This window comes from Oncorhynchus keta, chromosome 2 (genome assembly GCF_023373465.1).
Source record: "Oncorhynchus keta strain PuntledgeMale-10-30-2019 chromosome 2, Oket_V2, whole genome shotgun sequence".
Taxonomy (NCBI): Eukaryota; Metazoa; Chordata; class Actinopteri; order Salmoniformes; family Salmonidae; genus Oncorhynchus; species Oncorhynchus keta.
In genome coordinates this window covers 57892973-57914142 of record NC_068422.1, presented here as the reverse complement: position 1 = coordinate 57914142, position 21170 = coordinate 57892973, and the positions used below count along the sequence as shown (strand labels likewise).

General features: G+C 42.7%; 1 protein-coding gene across 2 annotated transcripts in view; it reads right to left on the bottom strand.

Annotated features, from left to right (window-relative positions):
• The window catches only part of LOC118402930 (xylosyl- and glucuronyltransferase LARGE2s), a 179516-nt gene that overhangs the window by 52511 nt on the left and 105835 nt on the right, over positions 1-21170 (bottom strand). For both annotated transcript variants that reach the window (XM_035801305.2, XM_035801315.2), the window contains one exon: positions 12505-12612. The gene's annotated coding sequence lies outside the window, so the exon portion shown is untranslated. The remainder of the gene's footprint in view (positions 1-12504; positions 12613-21170) is intronic.

The window sequence follows — 21170 nt, the reverse complement described above, 5'->3', positions numbered from 1 at the left end:
AAATTCTTATCGGCAGACTCAACAGCCTCGGTTTTTCGGATGACTGCCTTGCCTGGTTCACCAATTACTTTGCAGACAGAGTTCAGTGTGTCAAATCAGAGGGCATGCTGTCCGGTCCTCTGGCAGTCTCTATGGGGGTGCCACAGGGTTCAATTCTCGGGCCGACTCTTTACTCTGTATATATCAATGATGTTGCTCTTGCTGCGGGCGATTCCCTGATCCACCTCTACGCAGACGACACCATTCTATATACTTTCGGCCCGTCATTGGACACTGTGCTATCAAACCTCCAAACGAGCTTCAATGCCATACAGCACTCCTTCCGTGGCCTCCAACTGCTCTTAAACGCGAGTAAAACCAAATGCATGCTTTTCAACCGATCAAATCAGAGGGCATGCTGTCCGGTCCTCTGGCAGTCTCTATGGGGTGCCACAGGGTTCAATTCTCGGGCCGACTCTTTTCTCTGTATATATCAATGATGTTGCTCTTGCTGCGGGCGATTCCCTGATCCACCTCTACGCAGACGACACCATTCTATATACTTTCGGCCCGTCATTGGACACTGTGCTATCAAACCTCCAAACGAGCTTCAATGCCATACAGCACTCCTTCCGTGGCCTCCAACTGCTCTTAAACGCGAGTAAAACCAAATGCATGCTTTTCAACCGATCGCTGCCTGCACCCGCATGCCCGACTAGCATCACCACCCTGGATGGTTCCAACCTTGAATATGTGGACATCTATAAGTACCTAGGTGTCTGGCTAGACTGCAAACTCTCCTTCCAGACTCACATCAAACATCTCCAATCAAAAATCAAATCCAGAGTCGGCTTTCTATTCCGCAACAAAGCCTCCTTCACTCACGCTGCCAAGCTTACCCTAGTAAAACTGACTATCCTACCGATCCTCGACTTCGGCGATGTCATCTACAAAATGGCTTCCAACACTCTACTCAGCAAACTGGATGCAGTCTATCACAGTGCCATCCGTTTTGTCACTAAAGCACCTTATACCACCCACCACTGCGACTTGTATGCTCTAGTCGGCTGGCCCTCACTACATATTCGTCGCCAGACCCACTGGCTCCAGGTCATTTACAAGTCCATGCTAGGTAAAGCTCCGCCTTATCTCAGTTCACTGGTCACGATGGCAACACCCATCCGTAGCACGCGCTCCAGCAGGTGTATCTCACTGATCATCCCTAAAGCCAACACCTCATTTGGCCGCCTTTCGTTCCAGTACTCTGCTGCCTGTGACTGGAACGAATTGCAAAAATCGCTGAAGTTGGAGACTTTTATCTCCCTCACCAACTTCAAACATCAGCTATCCGAGCAGCTAACCGATCGCTGCAGCTGTACATAGTCTATAGGTAAATAGCTCACCCTTTTTCACCTACCTCATTCCCATACTGTTTTTATACTGTTTTTATTTATTTACTTTTCTGCTCTTTTGCACACCAATATCTCTACCGGTACATGCACATCTGATCATTTATCACTCCAGTGTTAATCTGCAAAATTGTATTATTCGCCTACCTCCTCATGCCTTTTGCACACATTGTATATAGACTGCCCATTTTTTTTTCTACTGTGTTATTGACTTGCTAATTGTTTACTCCATGTGTAACTCTGTGTTGTCTGTTCACACTGCTATGCTTTATCTTGGCCAGGTCGCAGTTGCAAATGAGAACTTGTTCTCAACTAGCCTACCTGGTTAAATAAAGGTGAAATAAAATAAAATAAAATAAAAATGTTTCTGTCGATATTATGGAGTTAATTTGGAAAAAAAGTTTGAGTTGTAATGACTTAATTTTCGGAGCATTCAGCATGCAACATTTTCACAAAAACAAGAAAAACATTCAAATAAAATACTTTTCCTTTGAAGAACTTCAGATGTTTTCAATGAGGAGACTCTTAGTTAGATAGCAAATGTTCAGTTTTTCCAAAAATATTATTTGTGTAGGACAAATCGCTCCGTTTTGTTCATCACGTTTGGGTAAGCTTAATGCTATGCTAGGCTATCAATACTCTTACACAAATGCTTGTTTAGCTATGGTTCAAAAGCATATTTTGAAAATCTGAGATGACAGTGCTGTTAACAAAAGGCTAAGCTTGAGAGCTAATATATTTATTTAATTTCATTTGCGATTTTCATGAATAGTTAACGTTGCGTTATGCTAATGAGCTTGCGGCGATAATTACACTCCTGGATACAGGTTCTTTTCATAGCCAAACGTGATGAACAAAACGGAGCGATTTGTCCTACACAAATAATAGTTTTGGAAAAACTGAACATTTGCTATCTAACTGAGTCTCCTCATTGAAAACATTTGAAGTTCTTCAAAGGTAAATTATTTTATTTCAATGCTTTTCTTGTTTTTGTGAAAATGTTACATGCTGAATGCTAGGCTTAATGCTATGCTAGGCTATCAATACTCTTACACAAATGCTTGTTTAGCTATGGTTCAAAAGCATATTTTGAAAATCTGAGTTGACAGTGTTGTTAACAAAAGGCTAAGCTTGAGAGCAAATATATTTATTTAATTTCATTTGCGATTTTCATGAATAGTTAACGTTGCGTTATGGTAATGAGCTTGAGGCTATAAATAGGATCCCGGATACGGGATTGCTCGTCGCAACAGGTTAACAGTGAAGAGGCATCTCAGGGATGCTGGCCTTTTCCAACTACAATAGTCATTTACTACATGAACTTCTTAAGCGCACCCGACACGCAGGCGTCCCATCTAGCCATCTGGAAATGCAAATGCCCTACGCTAAATGCTAATGGCACTCGTTAAAACTCAAACGTTCATTAAAACACACATGCAGGGTACTGAATTAAAGCTACACTCGTTGTGAATCCAGCCAACAAGTCAGATTTTTAAAATGCTTTTCGGCGAAAGCATGAGAAGCTATTATCTGATAGAATGCAACACCCCGAAATACCTGAAGGGGACGTAAACAAAACGCAGAAATAAAATATAAAACATTCATTACCTTTGACAATCTTCTTTGTTGGCACTCCTAGATGTCCCATGAACATCACTATTGGGTCTTTTGTTCTCGATTAAATCGGTCCATATATACCCTAAATATCGATCTATGAAGAGTGTGTGATGAAGGAAAAAACAGTGTTTTTAAAACGCAACGTCATTTTTTTTAATAAAAAAAGTTGACGATAAACTTTCACAAAACACTTCGAAATACTTTTGTAATCCAACTTTAGGTATTAGTAAATGTTAATAATCTATCAAATTGATCACGGGGCGATGTGTATTCAATAGCTCCACGTCTTAAAATCACGGTCGGAAATTTCTCATCCAAAACATCCTGTCCGAGACCGGAAGGAATGGGCTCTGTCTTACTCGTTTGACCAAGAAACAAAGCCCAGGCAATTGACAAGACTGGCGACATCCTGTGGAAGCTGTAGGACTTGCAATCTCAGCCCCATGTAATTTGGTTTCCCATAAACAATACATGCAAGTGGCGCATTGATATATTTTCCAGATTTTGGTGATCAGTTTTTGTTCCGCTTTTCGATGAAACACACGTTATGTTATAGTCACAGCCGTGATTTAACCAGTTTTAGAAACGTCAGAGTGTTTTCTATCCACACATACTAATCATATGCATATACTATATTCCTGGCATGAGTAGCAGGACGCTGAAATGTTGCGTGATTTTTTACAGAATGTTCGAAAAAGTAAGGGGTAGGCTTAACAGGTTTTAACGATGTCTACGCTGTATTTCTGATCAATTTGATTTTAAATGGACAAAAAAAATGCTTTTCTTTCAAAAACAAGGACATTTCTAAGTGACCCCAAACTTTTGAATGGCAGTGTACATATACACTACCAGTCAAAGTTTAAGAACACCCACTCATTCAAGGGTTTTTCTTTATTTTTACTATTTAAAATAATAGTGAAGACACCAAAACTATGAAAAAAGTGTTAAACAAATCAAAATGTATTTCATACTTGAGATTCTTCAAATAGCCAGCTTTTGCCTTGATTACAGCTTTGCAAACTCTTTGCATTCTCTTAACCAGCTTCACGAGGTAGCCACCTGTGACTTAGTGCCTTCAAAAAACAACAACATCATTAACTTAACTTGGTAGTTAATCATCCAAAGCTGGCCGGCACTCAAAGAAAATAAATTAATCGCTAGAAACCGAGATCATGAACATAAAGAACATGTAATATCAGAGAACATCTCCATGTATGAGAGAGTAAACTGTGAGGGTTTCTCATCTGAGAGAGAAAAATAGAGGAATAGAGAGGGAGAGGGAGAGAGCGAGAGCGAGAGCGAAAGAGAGATGGAAGTGTGACAGTAGGCCTTATGGGAAAAGGGAGAAGAAAGAGGGACTGTTTATGGGGGGGATGAGAGGTGTGGAGTGCAGTGGAGAGAAGGATGATAAAGGATGGGGTATAGCTTATTTCCCCAGTGGAGTAGAAGCTCCATTTCTTACCTTCCAAAGCAGAAGATGAGAGGCATTTATCTCTCTGAAAGAGTAGTGGATGAGAGGTGGAAGAGAGGAGGAGTGGATAAGATGGACAAGATGAAGGGGGTAAGGGCAATCAGAAGGGGAGAAGAGGAGAGAGGGAGGAGAATGGGTCGAGGTAGGTTTAGAGATGGTGAGAGGGGAGGGAGAAGTGTAACAGACGGAAAGAGGGGAAGAGAGACAATGAGGACAGCAGAAGTGTAGAGAGGGGTGGTGAGGAAGGGATGAGGATGCTTACTTCAGGGATAGGAGAGACTTCCATTATGAGCCTGTATGAATCACATCTCCTCTCTGTTAATCTCTTCCCTATTTTTTTCTCTTTCAATATGAAGAGTTTATTTCCAAAACGCAATGTCAACCAATTTTTCACATTTGTGTTTTTTCATCAGATATGATTGCTTATTGTTTGATTCTGTAATGAATTTCCTCCTCTTCTTCCGAAGAGGAGAGGCGAAACGGATCAGAGGACCAATACGCGGCGTGGTAATTGTCCATGGTTCTTTTTAATACGTTAAGGTACACATGAACAACTGACTACAAAAAACAAGAAATGTGAAAACTCAAAACAGTCCTATCTGGTGCAAAGACAGAGACAGGAACAATCACCCACAAACACACAGTGAAACCCAGGCTACCTAAGTATGATTCTCAATCAAAGACAACTAATGACACCTGCCTCTGATTGAGAACCATACTAGGCCGAAACATAGAAATACCCAAAACATACCCAAAACATAGAAAAACAAACATAGACTGCCCACCCAACTCACGCCCTGACCATACTAACTAAATACAAAACACAGGAAATAAAGGTCAGAACGTGACAGATTCATAGATTTTAGATGTGTATCAAAATTGTTTATCTTCTTTTACGGTATATATCCATTGTTAAGTTGGAATGGGATGTTCGTATCCTGTATGTTTGACTGTGACATGTGGTTGTCTCACCTAGCGATCTTAAGATGAATGCAACTGTAAATTACTCTGGCTAAAAACATCTGCTAAATGTATCAAGAATTCAAGGTAAGACCCAGATGCAGGCACGTCAAATTGACAATGGTTTAGTATTCCAACAGGGGGCAGGCAATAGACAGGTCAAGGTAGGCAGGGGTCAGTAAAACCAGAGGAGGGGCAACGGTACCGGACGGCAGGCAGGCTCATGGTTAGGGCAGGCAGGGGTCAGCAATCCAGAGGTGGGGCAAAGGTACAGGTCGGCAGGCAGACTCAGTGTTAGGGGCAGGCAGGCTCAGTGTCAGGGGCAGGCAGGCTCAGTGTCAGGGGCAGGCGGGCTCAGAGTCAAAACAGGCAAGGGTCAAAACCAGGAGGGTGAGGAAAAAGGAGAGACTGGGAAAGGCAGGAGCCGAGAACAACGACGCTGGTTGACTTGACAAACAAGATGAAGTGGCAACGGACAAACAGCGAACAAAGGTATAAATACACAGGGGATAATGGGGACGATGGGAGACACCTGGAGGGGGGTGGAGACAATCACAAGGACAGGTGAAACAGATCAGGGTGTGACAAAATCACTATAATGTCAAATGTAAATGTTATACATACTATTTTTTCAAAAAATAAATGCACCTTGATGTCACAATTGTATCATTTGTACAGTTCTTTATTGAAAATGTCGTTATTTGTTACATTTCACTGTAAAACTTAGCAGTACTACTTATTTATTGAGAGTGAGGTGGATATATAGCATGTTTTTTAAAACATGATTATTTGTCTCTCTGAAATGAATCCATAAAATGTGATTGATTTTAAACAAATAAATGTCTGTCATTGAACAACCCAATTCCATGATTACATAGTGAAAAAGACCCACACTGATCTCTTTCCTAAGTTCTTTAAACAATAAAGGTTAGTGGCCTCCTGAGTGGTGCAGTGGTCTAAGGCACTGCATTACAGTGCCATTAGAGATCCTGGTTCGAGTCCAAGCTCTGCCGCGACCGAGAGAGCCATGGTGTGGCGCGCAATTGGCCCAGCGTCATCCAGGTTAAGGGAGGGTTTGGTCGGCCGGGATTTCCTTGTCCCATCATGCTCTAGCGACTCCTGTGGCGGGCCGGGCACATGCATGCTGACACGATCGCCAGGTGTACGGTGTTTCCTCTGACACATTGGTGTGACTGGGTTATGTGAGCGTTGTGTCAAGAAACAGTGTGGCGTTGCTGGGTAGTGTTTCGTAGGATGCACAGCTCTCAACCTTTGCCTCTCCCGAGACAACACTCCTGCCCCCCACCATCCCTAAAATATATACACCGAGTGGGAAACTGTCGAGTGTGAAAAACCCAGCAGTTCTTGACACTCTCAAACCGGTGCCCCTTCTACCATTCACCTGGTCAGTCTATATATCGTGGAAAGAGCAGGTGTTCCTAATGTCTTCTGCACTCGGTGTATATGTTTTAGGGATGGTGGGGGGCAGGAGTGTTATAGGGATGGAGATGGGAGGCAGTGGGGTGGACGTTTTAAATTGTCCTGCGTGTGAGTCCACCAGTGGTTATTGACAGGGATAAATGCTAACTGTTTGTTTAGATTGAGTGAGGCCTATACACAACCCCCACTGCATGGCACTGACCATAAGCACACAGCACAGCAGGCTCTGATATATTGTGAGATACTCTACCCTCCCCTGTGTGCAAAGTGTTTAGTCAGAACACCACCTGACCCTCTAAGCCCTATGGGAGAGCCAGTCAGGCAGTGGTAAAGACAATAAGCGCCTTCCACTTTCACTGGTCAGGGGTCTGAGGTCAAGAGGTAGGGGTCAGGGCGAGAGAGGTATTGTGCCTAACCGGTCAGCTCTGCAATGATGTGTCTGGCTCCTGTGAGGAGAGGACCAGTGGGATGCTGTGTGTGTGTGTGTGTGTGTGTGTGTGTGTGTGTGTGTGTGTGTGTGTGTGTGTGTGTGTGTGTGTGTGTGTGTGTGTGTGTGTGTGTGTGTGTGTGTGTGTGTGTGCGTGCGTGCGTGCGGGCGTGCGGGCGGGCGTGCGTGCGTGCGTGCGTTTAGTAGAGTTAAGGGCCTATGAGAGCCTGTGAACCACATCAAATCCCCACCACCCACATATCAGTGTGAATTTTTACACCTATTTTACACCTTTTACATCAATTTCATTATGATCCAATGCCCTGTCAGAGACCTTATATGAGTCTCACAGGATTTAGCCTGTCACACAGCACGAACGGGAGAGACTGTGTTGAACAAAGGATGAACACATGCACCCACCCACATATGCATGCTCCCTAGGGTTGTCCCCGACTAAAATATATCTTAGTCGACCAAGAGTCGTCTGTTCCTTCGACCAATCAATGAGTCAACATTTTTAAACATGATTTTTCCATATATTGACACATCCTATGTGTTTTAATCGAATCAACTATATTCACTGAGCTGGTCTGATGCTTTAAGCACACTCTTTGATTAAATAATTAAGACAGACAAATTGCTTGGGGGAGTCCGAACAGCAATTGATTTGATTGTGCCGGGCCAGGCTCAGACTTGCTGCACTGTGTAATTAAAAAATAAAGACAGCGAGTAACTGTGTCTCCCTCTCCTCCCTGCTGCAACGACCACCACAGAACATCAGTCTTTATTGCGCTGTCCCGTGTTGCTGAAGCTGCACCATAAGCACAGCCATTTCTGACTGAAAAGTTCTGTCACCGAAAGCCCTCATTTGTTTAGGAAAAACATTCCCTATTCCCTCAACATCTGCTCCCTTTACTTGCCACATGTATGCATTGCACTGCACTTGACCAAAGACCTATTCACACGGGACTAGTATTACTAGAGAATGTTGACTATGTAATTATTACTCCAGAATGTCCATTATTCCTGGGGACGATTCGGACGGGATTAGTTTATTCTAAACTGCCCCCTGAAATTATTATTATTATTTTTTTTTATATAAATTGCGACGGAAGCCTGGAGGTTTTTATTCTAGGCACGAAGATACAGTATTTCAACATGTTCAGGGCCACACTGATGACTCGAACTTGGTACCCAAGTTTCTAAGTGTCGCCATAATATTTCATTGAGGGAGTGTGATCATAATCATTAGGATATTTTAGTGATCCGCAGTACGTCCTAAATGCCCCCAGCCTTCAGATGTGAATTAAACACTGTTTAACCTGTTGCGACGAGCAATCCCGTATCCGGGATCCTATTTATAGCCTCAAGCTCATTACCATAACGCCATGTTCCCTATTCATGAAAATCGCAAATGAAATGAATATATTTGCTCTCAAGCTTAGCCTTTTGTTAACAACACTGTCATCTCAGATTTTCAAAATATGCGTAAGAGTATTGATAGCCTAACATAGCATTAAGCCTAGCATTCAGCATGCAACATTTTCACAAAAACAAGAAAAGCATTCAAATAAAATCATTTACCTTTGAAGAACTTCAGATGTTTTCAATGAGGAGACTCTCAGTTAGATAGCAAATGTTCAGTTTTTCCAAAAATATTATTTGTGTAGGACAAATCGCTCCATTTTGTTCATCACGTTTGGGTAAGAAAAAACCCGAAAAATAAGTCATTACAACGCAAACATTTTTCCAAATTAACTCCATAATATCGACAGAAACATGGCAAACGTTGTTTAGAATCAATCCTCAAGGTGTTTTTCACATATCTATCGACGATAAATCATTCGTGGCAGTTTGGTTTCTCTTCTGAAGAAAATGGAACATGCATGGACCTGGAGATTACGCAATCATTTAGACGGAGGACACCAGGCGGACACCTGGTAAATGTAGTCTCTTATGGTCAATGATCCAATGATATGCCTACAAATACTTCACAATGCTGCAGACACCTTGGGGAAAGGACAGAAAGTGCAGGCTCATTCCTGGCGCATTCACAGCCATATAAGGAGACATTGGAACACAGGGCATTCAAAATCTGGACCATTTCCTGTATGAAATGTAATCTTGGTTTCGCCTGTATCATTAGTTCTGGGGCAGTCACAGATAATATCTTTGCAGTTTTGGAAACGTCAGAGTTTTTTCTTTCCAAAGCTGTCAATTACATGTATAGTCGAGCATCTTTTCGTGACAAAATATCTTGTTTAAAACGGGAACGTTTTTTATCCAAAAATTAAAAGAGATCGCCCCCTATCTCGAAGAAGTTAACGGTTATGGTCGAGAAAGTTAAATGATAATTTCCAAACTTTTAGGTCAGTTGAATGCTGCTTTGCGATCTATTAACATCAAGGGTTGCATTAAACAGCCTAAATATTCGATTCATACGCACAAAACATATTAACAAAAGCATTCACTGGGAAAGTTGATAGGCCACATGTAGGCTATTCATTTATACTGTAGCTTATGCGCAATCAACACCTGTCAAAGTCAGACATTTCTCTCAAAACACAGGGACGTCGATTCGCACGGGACTAGTAGATAGCCAAAAAACAGTAGGTTATTCTGGCTGGAATTGTTACTCTCCTGCCATGTAAAAATGACTGCCATGGCAGATTCAGACGGGACTAAAATTCGGTTTTGTGCTCTTTGCATATAATTACATTACCCGACCTCCCCCAGTAAAACTAATCCAGTCCAAATAGGGCACAATAGGGGCTGACATATAGCATATCATAATCACATCAATACATTGGTTATATCAAACTCTGAACACCGTAACACATGACAGCAAAATGGATGCAGAGGACGTGAAAAATCAAATTGAAACTAAAGTAAAAAAAATAAAATGGGCACCAGTACCGAGTCAATGTGTGGGGTTAGGTAGGGGTAAAGTGACTATGCATAGATAATAAACAGCGAGTAGCAGCAGTGTAAAAAACAAGGGGTGGGGCAATGTAAATAGTCAGAGTTGCCATTTGATTAACTGTTCAGCAGTCTTATGACTTGGGGGTAGAGGCTGTTAAGTAGGCCCTAAAGCTTACGCATTAATGATGCCAGATAGCCCAAAATAATGAAAGAAAAGCCTCAATATAGCCTATAAATATAAATAGCACATGAATGATACATTTATTGTTCTCTCTTTATTCAACCCGCCCTTCATCCACACAATATTTCATGACCCGAAATGCACCTGGCCCCTGGATATAACTGCGGGGACTTCATCACTCTCACACACACACACACACACACACACACACAAAGTTACCCACACATCACCACATCTGGCTGTGAATATAGATTGTGTTTTAAATGTTTAATGAGGACAAATATAAAGCCAAACCATGTTAAGTGTGCTTGGATCAAAGCAATGGAGGCCAGGCAGACAGCAGGCTGACAGATAGGGGACCTGGAGGCGAAAGAAGCGCACACATGTTTAGACGAGGTGCTGGCTAGCGGAGTAGAACACCTGTTTAGACGAGGTGCTGGCTAGCGGAGTAGAACACCTGTTTAGACGAGGTGCTGGCTAGCGGAGTAGAACACCTGTTTAGACGAGGTGCTGGCTAGCGGAGTAGAACACCTGTTTAGACAAGGTGCTGGCTAGCAGAGTAGAACACCTGTTTAGACGAGGTGCTGGCTAGCGGAGTAGAACACCTGTTTAGACGAGGTGCTGGCTAGCGGAGTAGAACACCTGTTTAGACGAGGTGCTGGCTAGCAGAGTAGAACACCTGTTTAGACGAGGTGCTGGCTAGCGGAGTAGAACACCTGTTTAGACGAGGTGCTGGCTAGCAGAGTAGAACACCTGTTTAGACGAGGTGCTGGCTAGCAGAGTAGAACACCTGTTTAGACGAGGTGCTGGCTAGCAGAGTAGAACACCTGTTTAGACGAGGTGCTGGCTAGCGGAGTAGAACACCTGTTTAGACGAGGTGCTGGCTAGCGGAGTAGAACACCTGTTTAGACGAGGTGCTGGCTAGCAGAGTAGAACACCTGTTTAGACGAGGTGCTGGCTAGCAGAATAGAACACCTGTTTAGACGAGGTGCTGGCTAGCGGAGTAGAACACCTGTTTAGACGAGGTGTTGGCTAGCAGAGTAGAACACTAGAAAAAGAAATAGCAAAATCACAACAATCACAAGAATGGCTTCAGAGCAAAGTCAAAGTTGAGACCGAAGGGAGCAAGGGTCTTTAAATTAAAGATTTGGGATAAATATGTTGCTCTGGGATTTGCACTTTTAAGTTGTGCTTCTTTTTACCCACATAATTTACACCACAAGGACAAGTTATAAGACAAATAACTTCCTTAGTGGAGCACGTGATAACACCTTTTATTGGGATCTGTTTTCCTATTTCCTATTATTGTTCGAATGACCTACATTTGTAAGTGCCATTGCATTGGAACGCAGCCATTAGCCATTGTAGTTTCCATCCGGTAGAGGCGCAAATAAAAGTTGTGCAGGGATATTTTTTTGGGGGGGATCAGAGTTTACCAATTGATGTCTGAAATTTCTGCCCCGCGAGAATACAACCAAGGAAGGGTCCGTAAACACATTACCGATACTGTCATCGAATCTTAGAATTTGCCAATGTTTGTGAACAATTCCCTTAATTTGTTCAGAGCACTTTGAATAGCGGGTACCAGGAACGCAATAATGCTTCTTTTTGCTAGACTGTCTTTGAAAGAGATTTGTCACCGATTTGTTTTGAATTTTCTCATTGGCAGTATTAATCGGACCATTTTACCCTTGAATTTTCTTTGCGTCTCAGGCATATTTCTGTCGGAATCTGATTGTTTTTTGCAAATTCTTTCGATTTGACAGAATTGGCTTGTAGGGAAAACTGTTTTTCAAGGGAAGCCCTCAACAAACTGTTACGATCAATAGGTTTCCTGTAAAGATCAGTGTATGAAACATTATCCTCACACAAAATCAGAAGACCAAGGAAACTGATTGGACTGCATAGCAAATCTCAGGTGACAAGACAGGGGATAACACAGATTTAAGCAGAAAGAACCCGTCTAGCGCTGCTGCACAGAGGCTGATTGTACCACAACATACGAAGACTCGCAGGCTACAGTTTGAAACGCACATTCACTCGCACACACACAGGCATGCAGGCACACGCCCTTCCAGAATTCCCATTGGTTACTCACCAGGTTCGCTCTCTGAAATTCCGTTTAATGGGAAAAGCAACTCCTCAATACCAAGAGACCTCACGGGTCAGCCTGGAAATACAAGAGGGAGCTCCTCCCTCTCTCAACCTGGAAAGAAACAAGTGAAACAGTGAGCATTACAGCTGAAGAGAAATAACATAAAATCATGCTCAGGGATTTGGATGACAAGTAGCACAGAAGTCGATCAAAAGTACCAACAACAACAGGAGTTTGTTTAATCAATCTATCCTAGTATTTGTTATATTGTATATATATATTTTTTTACAGCGCTTTCAAGTGTGTGCAAGTGTGCCAGAGAACGCCCATGTTTTCGCAAAAGCTTCCCTTTCTGTAGCCTCTCAATCACATGGGCTCCCGAGTGGTGCAGCGGTCTAAGGCACTGCATCTCAGTGCTAGAGGTGTCACTACAGGCCCTGGTTCCATTCCAGGCTGTATCACAACCGGCCATGATTGGGTGTCCCATAGGGCAGCGCACAGCGTCGTCTGGCCCAGCGTCGTCCGGGTTAGGGTTTGGCCGGGGTAGGCCATCATGGTAAATAAGATTTATTTCTTAATTGACGTGCCTAGTTAAATAAATCAAAAATAAATATGTTGCCCAGACATAGTGAATGAGGGTTCATTACAGAGTTTGAGAGTGTCTAAGTCACATGGAACTACATTATAAGAGACTGAGAGGGAGGCTGAAAAGAGTGGGGGTATTTTAAGATGGAAGCGAGAGCAAAGAGAGTAAGTAACAGAATAAATGTATTATGTCCTTCGCCCATCCTTCTCTCCTCCTTGCTGTGTTTCCAGATGGCCATCTCCTTCTTAGAGAGAACGGAGGACGTGACCTCTGTCAAAAGCTCCAGAAATGGCTGCCTTTGGGCCCCGGGCCCTGCTGCACTCGGAGTAGACACATACTCACCTACACAACTGTCTCCACACTAGACACTGACAGCAGGGGCCTGAAGCATTAAAGGTACACCCAGAGCTACACACACACACGCACGCAATCACACACGCAATCACACACACACACACACACACACACACACACACACACACACACACACACACACACACACACACACACACACACACACACACACACACACACACACACACACACACACACACACACACACACACAGGTCTCTGTCTATTCTTCTCCTCCTGTTGACTGTTAATAGCTGGTGTGTTGCCATTGTTTGCCTGTTAACAGCAGCTTGGTGTGGTAACAGCCCACTGATGGTGACATGACTGGGACAGATTGGCCCATAATGGAAATGCTGTTGTAAAGCTCTATACGACCAGGGGGAATGGGATGAAAACCTACTATAACCCAAACAGAGCCACACTGTCTGGGGGAAAGTAGGGGTGAAGTGAGATGAAAGAAGAGGAGGGGAGGGAGGGGTGAAGGGAGAGATGGGCATAGGTAGGGAGGGAAGACCAGTCCTCTCTTGACATATTACACAGATAACACACTCAGGGAGATAGTAGAGAGAGCACTGCCCTCTAATCAAGCAGTCCAATCATTCAAGCCTGATACTCTGACTCATCATCAATCAAGCAGGGTCTTGGCTGTACATACGGACACACGTTAATTAGAGGCAAGAATCAGAGAAAAAAGAGAGAGAGAGAGAAAACGAGAGAGAGAAAACAAGAGAGAGAAAAAGAGAGAGAAAAAGAGAGAGAGAAAAAGAGAGAGAGAAAAAGAGAGAGAGAACAAGGGGAAGACAGGGGCAGAGAGATAAAGAAGAGTAAAAAGCGGGAAAGAGAGAAGAGAGAATGGGAGAGGAGTGGCTCCAACAAGGCGATTTAAAAAGATGACTTTTTACTGCTATCAGCAAACACTGAAAAACTGACATTGCTGTTTCAATGACATTACTTCCTTGTGCGCAAGAGAGCTTGGATGTAGTCACGATAAGTTAACAGGCCAAAGATAAGGATACATTTTCTTTTAAGTTTCCAATATACAAATTCAGAATAAAACCTCTCAAATTGAGATTTATAGTTTGGCCAAGTTTGAGAGCAGTGAGCAGTGAGTGAGTTTGGTGAGTGAGTTTGGTGTGTAGACCAATTGTGTGTGTGTTAATAGTGTGTCTGTATCCCTCAAAAAATCCCATGCATGACTAGCCAAAACACACCATTTAAAGCTAACGCGAAATTGTTGTCTCTTCAGGAACGACCACAGAGATAATGAAGCTAATGTAGAACAGTAATCTCTCTCTACTCCATTACACCCATGTTCCCCAAAGTAGCATAGTGCACATTAGCTTAGCATAGAGCACAGCAGTAGCCATAGCTCCCAAAGCAGCACAAAACTAAATTAGCTTAGCATACAGCGCAACAGTAGCAATTTCCCACAGCCACCTCTTTAGCTTAGCACACACCACAGCACATCTCCCACTGTCAATGCAGTTAGCGACGCAACAACGACCACACCAGTGTGCTAGCAATCTAGGGTTGCTACATTGTGCTTCCTGGATGAAGTTGAAGAGGATTTTCAGAATGAGCTCGGTCCAACTTAGCAACCCTATAGAACTACAGCTGCATTCAACACATTGTCACCGATCCACCCCACTCTCTGTGGATGCAGCTGGATGTGGTGTCAAGTGTGAATCAATGCTAGCCTCTGAACGCACCCCTAAGGGAACAGCAGCAGACAAAAGGCTAGGGGACACACACAAGCGCAAGTACACATGCACAGACAGACACACGCATATACAAACACACACACTTGCGTGTGATGGCTATGGCAATAATAGGTAAGATTTTCACCAAACTAACAGTCAAGGTATCAGAGTGTGTTAAAAGGGGAGGGTTCACACACACACACACACACACACACACACACACACACACACACACACACACACACACACACACACACACACACACACACACACACACACACAACCTGACTGAATCCCAGCACCTTGTGCTTCCAGTGTGTGGGTGTGTGTGTGTTAATCCTATCCGAAAACCTTAGCCCTAACCCGCTGGAATGAATGCCTAAACTTAACAGTTAAATGTTAACTGTTTGTCCATAACATTTCAAAGGGGAGTTCCTGTTGGTCACACAGCAATGTTAACCACACGTGCACACACGCAAACACTCTATGATGTAAACATGTATTCAAAGCACATGGGTTTGACATTTACCAGAGAATTAGCTTGAAGTCACCCCCTCCCTCCACTGAGATGGAATTGCATTAGGCTAAAATGTCTTCAAAGACAGCAATCTCACGCACTCACACACAAACAAACACTCAAAGAAGCACACACACAGGCAGGCATAGAATATACAGAGACAAAACAGACACAAAGAAACAAACACATAGCCTGGCGGGCTCTGACTCGTCCACACACAGTCCGCTCGGGGCGCTGAATTTAGGAGCGTCGGCAAAATACAGTTTGCATTATTTATGGATAACATTGATAGTGCGTGTGTGGGTGCTTATATTTGTCCTATTTCAAGTGTACAAGTGTGTGTATTATACTATATATATTATTATATATTATTATACGCGTGTGTGAATTGGAAATTTGTTTTTTTTGCACATCCTAACTCCCCCGGAGACCCTGGGAGAGTGGGTTCACAGGGTCTGCCATTATCAATGGCGACCCTGGAGCGATTAGGGTTCTAGTGCATTGTTCAAGGGCACTGACAGATTTTTCAGCATAACCTTTCAGTTACTGGCCCAACGCTTCAAATCGCTAGGCTACCTGCTGCCCATCTGCCATGTTTCCTTCTCCCTCTCCCTATCATTATTTTGTTTCCCCCTTTCTTTCTTTGATCTTTTTAGTGTGCGTCCCAGCACAAGCTATTTACTTTAAGATAGTCGAACTGGCTTCAAATTAAGCTTCCTTTCACCTCCACCAGCGAGTGAGTGAGTGAGTGAGTGTGTCTGTTCTCTGGAGGCCCTCCCCTGTAACAAGGCAAAGATTCTTTATAACTTAACCAAGATAGACCACAGCACATCGTTTCAAATGGGAACAAATGAGTCATAGTGGGCAGAACAAGCAAGGAGGTGGGCATCACCAAGCACTAGCTAGCGAGATCCTATTGGCGCATTCTAGCACACATTTGCATATTCCCGTTAGGGAACGCCTACTCTGAAGTGCGAGTGTGCAATAACTCAATTCGCCTTTGCACTCATTCTAAACAACGCAATAATAAAAAAAAACATAGGTTAAGGGTAAAAAAAACAGGGTAAAGAGATTCTAGTTTTGGGAACAGAAATTCTATTATTAAAAAAAAGTATTAAGATCAAATGTTTCATTGATTGGTGTGGCAGGTAGCCTAGTGGTTAGAGCGCTGGGCCAGTAACCAAAAGGTTGCTGCATCAAATCCCTGCGCTGACAAGGTAAAAATCTGTTCTACACAAGGCAGTTCCCCAGTAGGCCGTCATTGTAAATAAGAATTTGTTCTTAACTGTCGAGTCTGTGACTCATTGAATGTTAAGACTTTTTTTTAATCAAATAAATTCTCTATGTGTAATTATTATTATGTGATTAAACTAATCATGTAAACTTTGATTAACTAGGAAGTCGGGGGACCATGGGAAAATGTTTATAGAGTCTCTTTTTCCCGAATCGACTCTTCAGAAATTTTAATCTTATCGAGTACAGTCTTGTATTAATGTATCATCATTACCTCATCAGTTCTCATTACCCTTGGATATCTGCACAAACCCTAGTATCCATAATGAGTCAGCAATATACAAATTGGCTTAATTATTTATTTACAAACTAACTAATCAAATCACAGAAATACATAAACAAACAACATAGTTATTGGTTACTAACAAAATACATTGATAAGTCACTAGTGGGCTATACCGGTAAGATGGCCTGGTAGACAATGGAAAGGGGTGGGGACAGATAAAAAGCAGGAAAGACAAAATGGATTCACTACATACAGTTGATAATTATATTAATTGAAATGCTAATCATTTGCACATGAACGGCCATTCATTCAAAAATAATTGCAATGTATATATTTAAGCCTGTATGTTGTCTTCTCTGTTGGAATCGCCGGTTTGTCTGCTGGAGAGTCAATTCATCAGAGAGTCAATGTCTTTCGTAGTTGTCGCTTTCTCAGAAATTCTGGATAGTGACCAGTGAAGAACAGTGTCTGTCGTAATGGATACATCAGGCATACAGATGGTCGTCGCATAGAATAGATGCTTCCCGCGGTCGTACTAGACTTACGTAATTTCCAGCTGCAGACCAGTAATTATACGTCTAAGATTTGATCTTATTCTGTAGTGATCGATAGTCTCAGAGTTGAACCATTTCCAGCCGTGTAGTCAATACTACACACCCTCTGGTCTCCTGGGCCTATAGAGTTGTGTTATTAACCACTTCAACATATAGCGTCAGCTCCAAATTTTCTGGCCTAATGGCCTATAGAATTGTATCCATTCCAATGTGGGGACCCTGTCCCGGCGTTCTCTGACCTAATGTACATTTTGTAGGAAGCACTTTGGTAAAATGGCCGATTCCATGGCCTCGCGGGGGCGTGGCCATTGACTAGTTAAACTTTATATAAAAATACATACACTCATTTAGAAGTCTAACATCACATTACATCTTTTCACAAATAGTTTCATATTTACTCATTCATTTTATCCAACATCTAGATGTAAATCTGATAATTAAACAGTGTACACAAAGAAACAGAGATACAGTAATATGGTTCTCCTGCCTTTCATGAGGTCACCAAATGAAACAACTTTGACAGGAGTGTCCGCGGACCACTCCCATTCTCAAAAATATAAATACGGTTTAAATATTGCAACTTTTGATGTGCAAGGGTCTCTCGGTGTTCCACAGTTTTACATTCCAATCTCAAACACTACAGAGCATAGAGGCAGCGCATTTAAAATGGCCGTCATAAAACGGCAGACTTCCCGCTCTCCCCCTCTACGAGAGAGCACGCTGTAGAGCGGACACGCTGTAACCTGATCCTTCAGATCGTCACAGGAGAGTCATGACATAACTGACTTGCCTAGTTAAACAAAGGTTAAAATAAAAATAAATAAAAAATAAACATTGATGACAACATTTTCAGAATGTCAGACAAAATCCCCCTCTTTCCATCTTCTCCACTAACGGCCACTGGGCTTCCTCTCACTACCATCCGGTGAAATATCTGTCTCGTCGCTCTAATGTAATAACCAAGGAACACAGGTAACTTATAGTCTGGTTAGAAGTGGGTGAGAAGCCTTATCTGTTCACTGCGAAACCAGACACCCACAACATAACCCAGTCACGCATGGGCTTACCCTGCTACAGCCATATAAATACGGACCACGTACACAGTGGGTATAGAAAGAACAGAGGCAGAGAAGTGTAGAATTGGAGGGGTGTACCTACCACACACTATCGCTATGACTCAGACCCCTTTATACCCACACATGCATGCAAGTATTTTACACCAGGTTAAAGTGCTTATGAAACCAATCACATCATCACTATTAACACTGCCCAGAGAGAGCCGGTTATGGGGCTCTGTTCATAAACATGAACAGACCCCACAGAGCCCCGGGGCAGCAACACAATTAGACACAAACCAAATCACGAGAAAACAAAAATATCATTATTTGACATTGGAAAGAATGATAAAAAATAAAAAAAAAACAGAGCAAACTAGAATGCTATTTGGACCTAAACTGTGGCACCTGACCACTGTGGCTGACCCAAAATTAAGGAAAGTTTTGACTATGTAAAGCATAGCCTTGCTATTGAGAGAGGAAGGCTATGCTTTAGCCTTGCAATTGAGAGAGGCTGCCAAAGGCAGACCTGGCTCTCAAGAGAAGACAGGCTACAGTATGTGCACACTGCCCACAAAATGAGGTGGAAACTGAGCTGCACTTTCTAACCTCCTGTCAAATGTATGACCATATTAGAGAAACATAATTGATTTCAGATTACACACGTAATTCGAAAACAAATCCAATTCTGATCAACTCCCATATATATTGGGTGAAATACCACATTGTGCCATCACAAAAGCAAGATTTGTGACCTTTTTCCACAAGAAAAGGATGACCAGTGAAGAACAAACACAATCGTAAATACAACCCATATGTATGTTTATTTATTTTCCCCTTTGTACTTTAACTATTTGCACATCGTTACATCACTGCATTTAGCTATAATATGACATTTGAAAAGTATTCCTATGGAATGTTTGTGGGTGTAATGTACATACTGTACATTTCTTTACCTTTATTTAACTAGGCAAGTCAGTCAAGAGCAAATTCTTATTTATAATGATGGCCTAGGGACAGTGGGTTAACTGCCTTGTTCAGGGGCAGAATGACAGATTTATACCTACCAGCTCAGGGATTCGAACTAGCGTTGGTTACTGGCCCAACGCTCTAACCACTAGGCTACCTACCGCACCACTATTGTTTATTGTTTAATTCCCTTTTGTTCATTATCCATGTCATTTGCTTTGGCAAAGTAAACATGCGTTTCCCATGCCAGTAAAGCCATTTTAATTGAATTGAATTGAATAGAGAAAGAGAGAGGCAAAGAGAGGAGAGAGATGAAAGTTCAGGTCTTTAAGTCTTCAGCCTTACCTTGCCTCTCCATTCCATCCTCTGTCTCTCCTCCCCTATCTCCCTGCCCCTCTCTAACTCTGCCTCTCAATCTTACCCTCCCCTCCCTCTGCATCACCCTGCCTATGTTCTCCTCTGTGTTGCTCTCTGCACAGAATGTCAGTCCGAATGGAACTATAGGAACAACCAAACATAAAACCTCAGTCATCACATCCACACACACACACACACACACAATCCCATGTAGAAAGCAGCTGCTCCCCCTGACCTTCCTGAAATATTTAATTATTTCTTGTGCCTCAATTTAAGCTTGTCACTTTGTCCTTCCTCGGCATCCCCCGCCTGGCCCCTGTAGTCAGAAAATAATTTAGTGGCTGCTCTCTTCCGCCACGCTGCCATCCTTTATGCCACTTTAGGATAAATGGCATTCAGATCATATTTGATCACAGGGAGGGACAGGGAGAGACAGAGATTAGGGAGGAAGGGAGGGAATCACAAGTAGCCTAGTTGTGAACAGACTTTTCCACACTTATGGGAAAGAGGGGCAGACGAATATATTGGGGTGTGAGTGGGATGGGGTGAGGTTGGGTGATGCTGCACCAGTGGCGGTCGTTGCTGTTTAAGATGAGGGAGGATGATCATTTCTTTGAGCATGGCCTTATTTCTATTACAGCATGTTGGATGAACATCATTCATATTCCATTCACCCGACTCAATGTAACATGTATAGGTTGAGACTACTACATGATACTCCCTGTATCACCTCCATCATGAGGTGGCTACAACCTAGCTATGAATTAAAGTTGACAATGTAGGTGTACAGGTCGGTGCACAGGTACCTCCATTCAATACTGCCTTGCACACTCTTGCCTGCATCTACCTGAAAGCAGTTTAGCAGTTACACCGGCGGGCATCGTGGCATTAAATTAATAAAACCAAAAGATTGCCTTGAACGTTCTAATGTTGAATAGTCATAGCCAGCTAGCTAACATAGCATCCCTCTCTATTTGAGTAGTCTAAGTTAGATACAGTGGGGAGAACAAGTATTTGATACACTGCCGATTTTGCAGGTTTTCCTACTTACAAAGCATG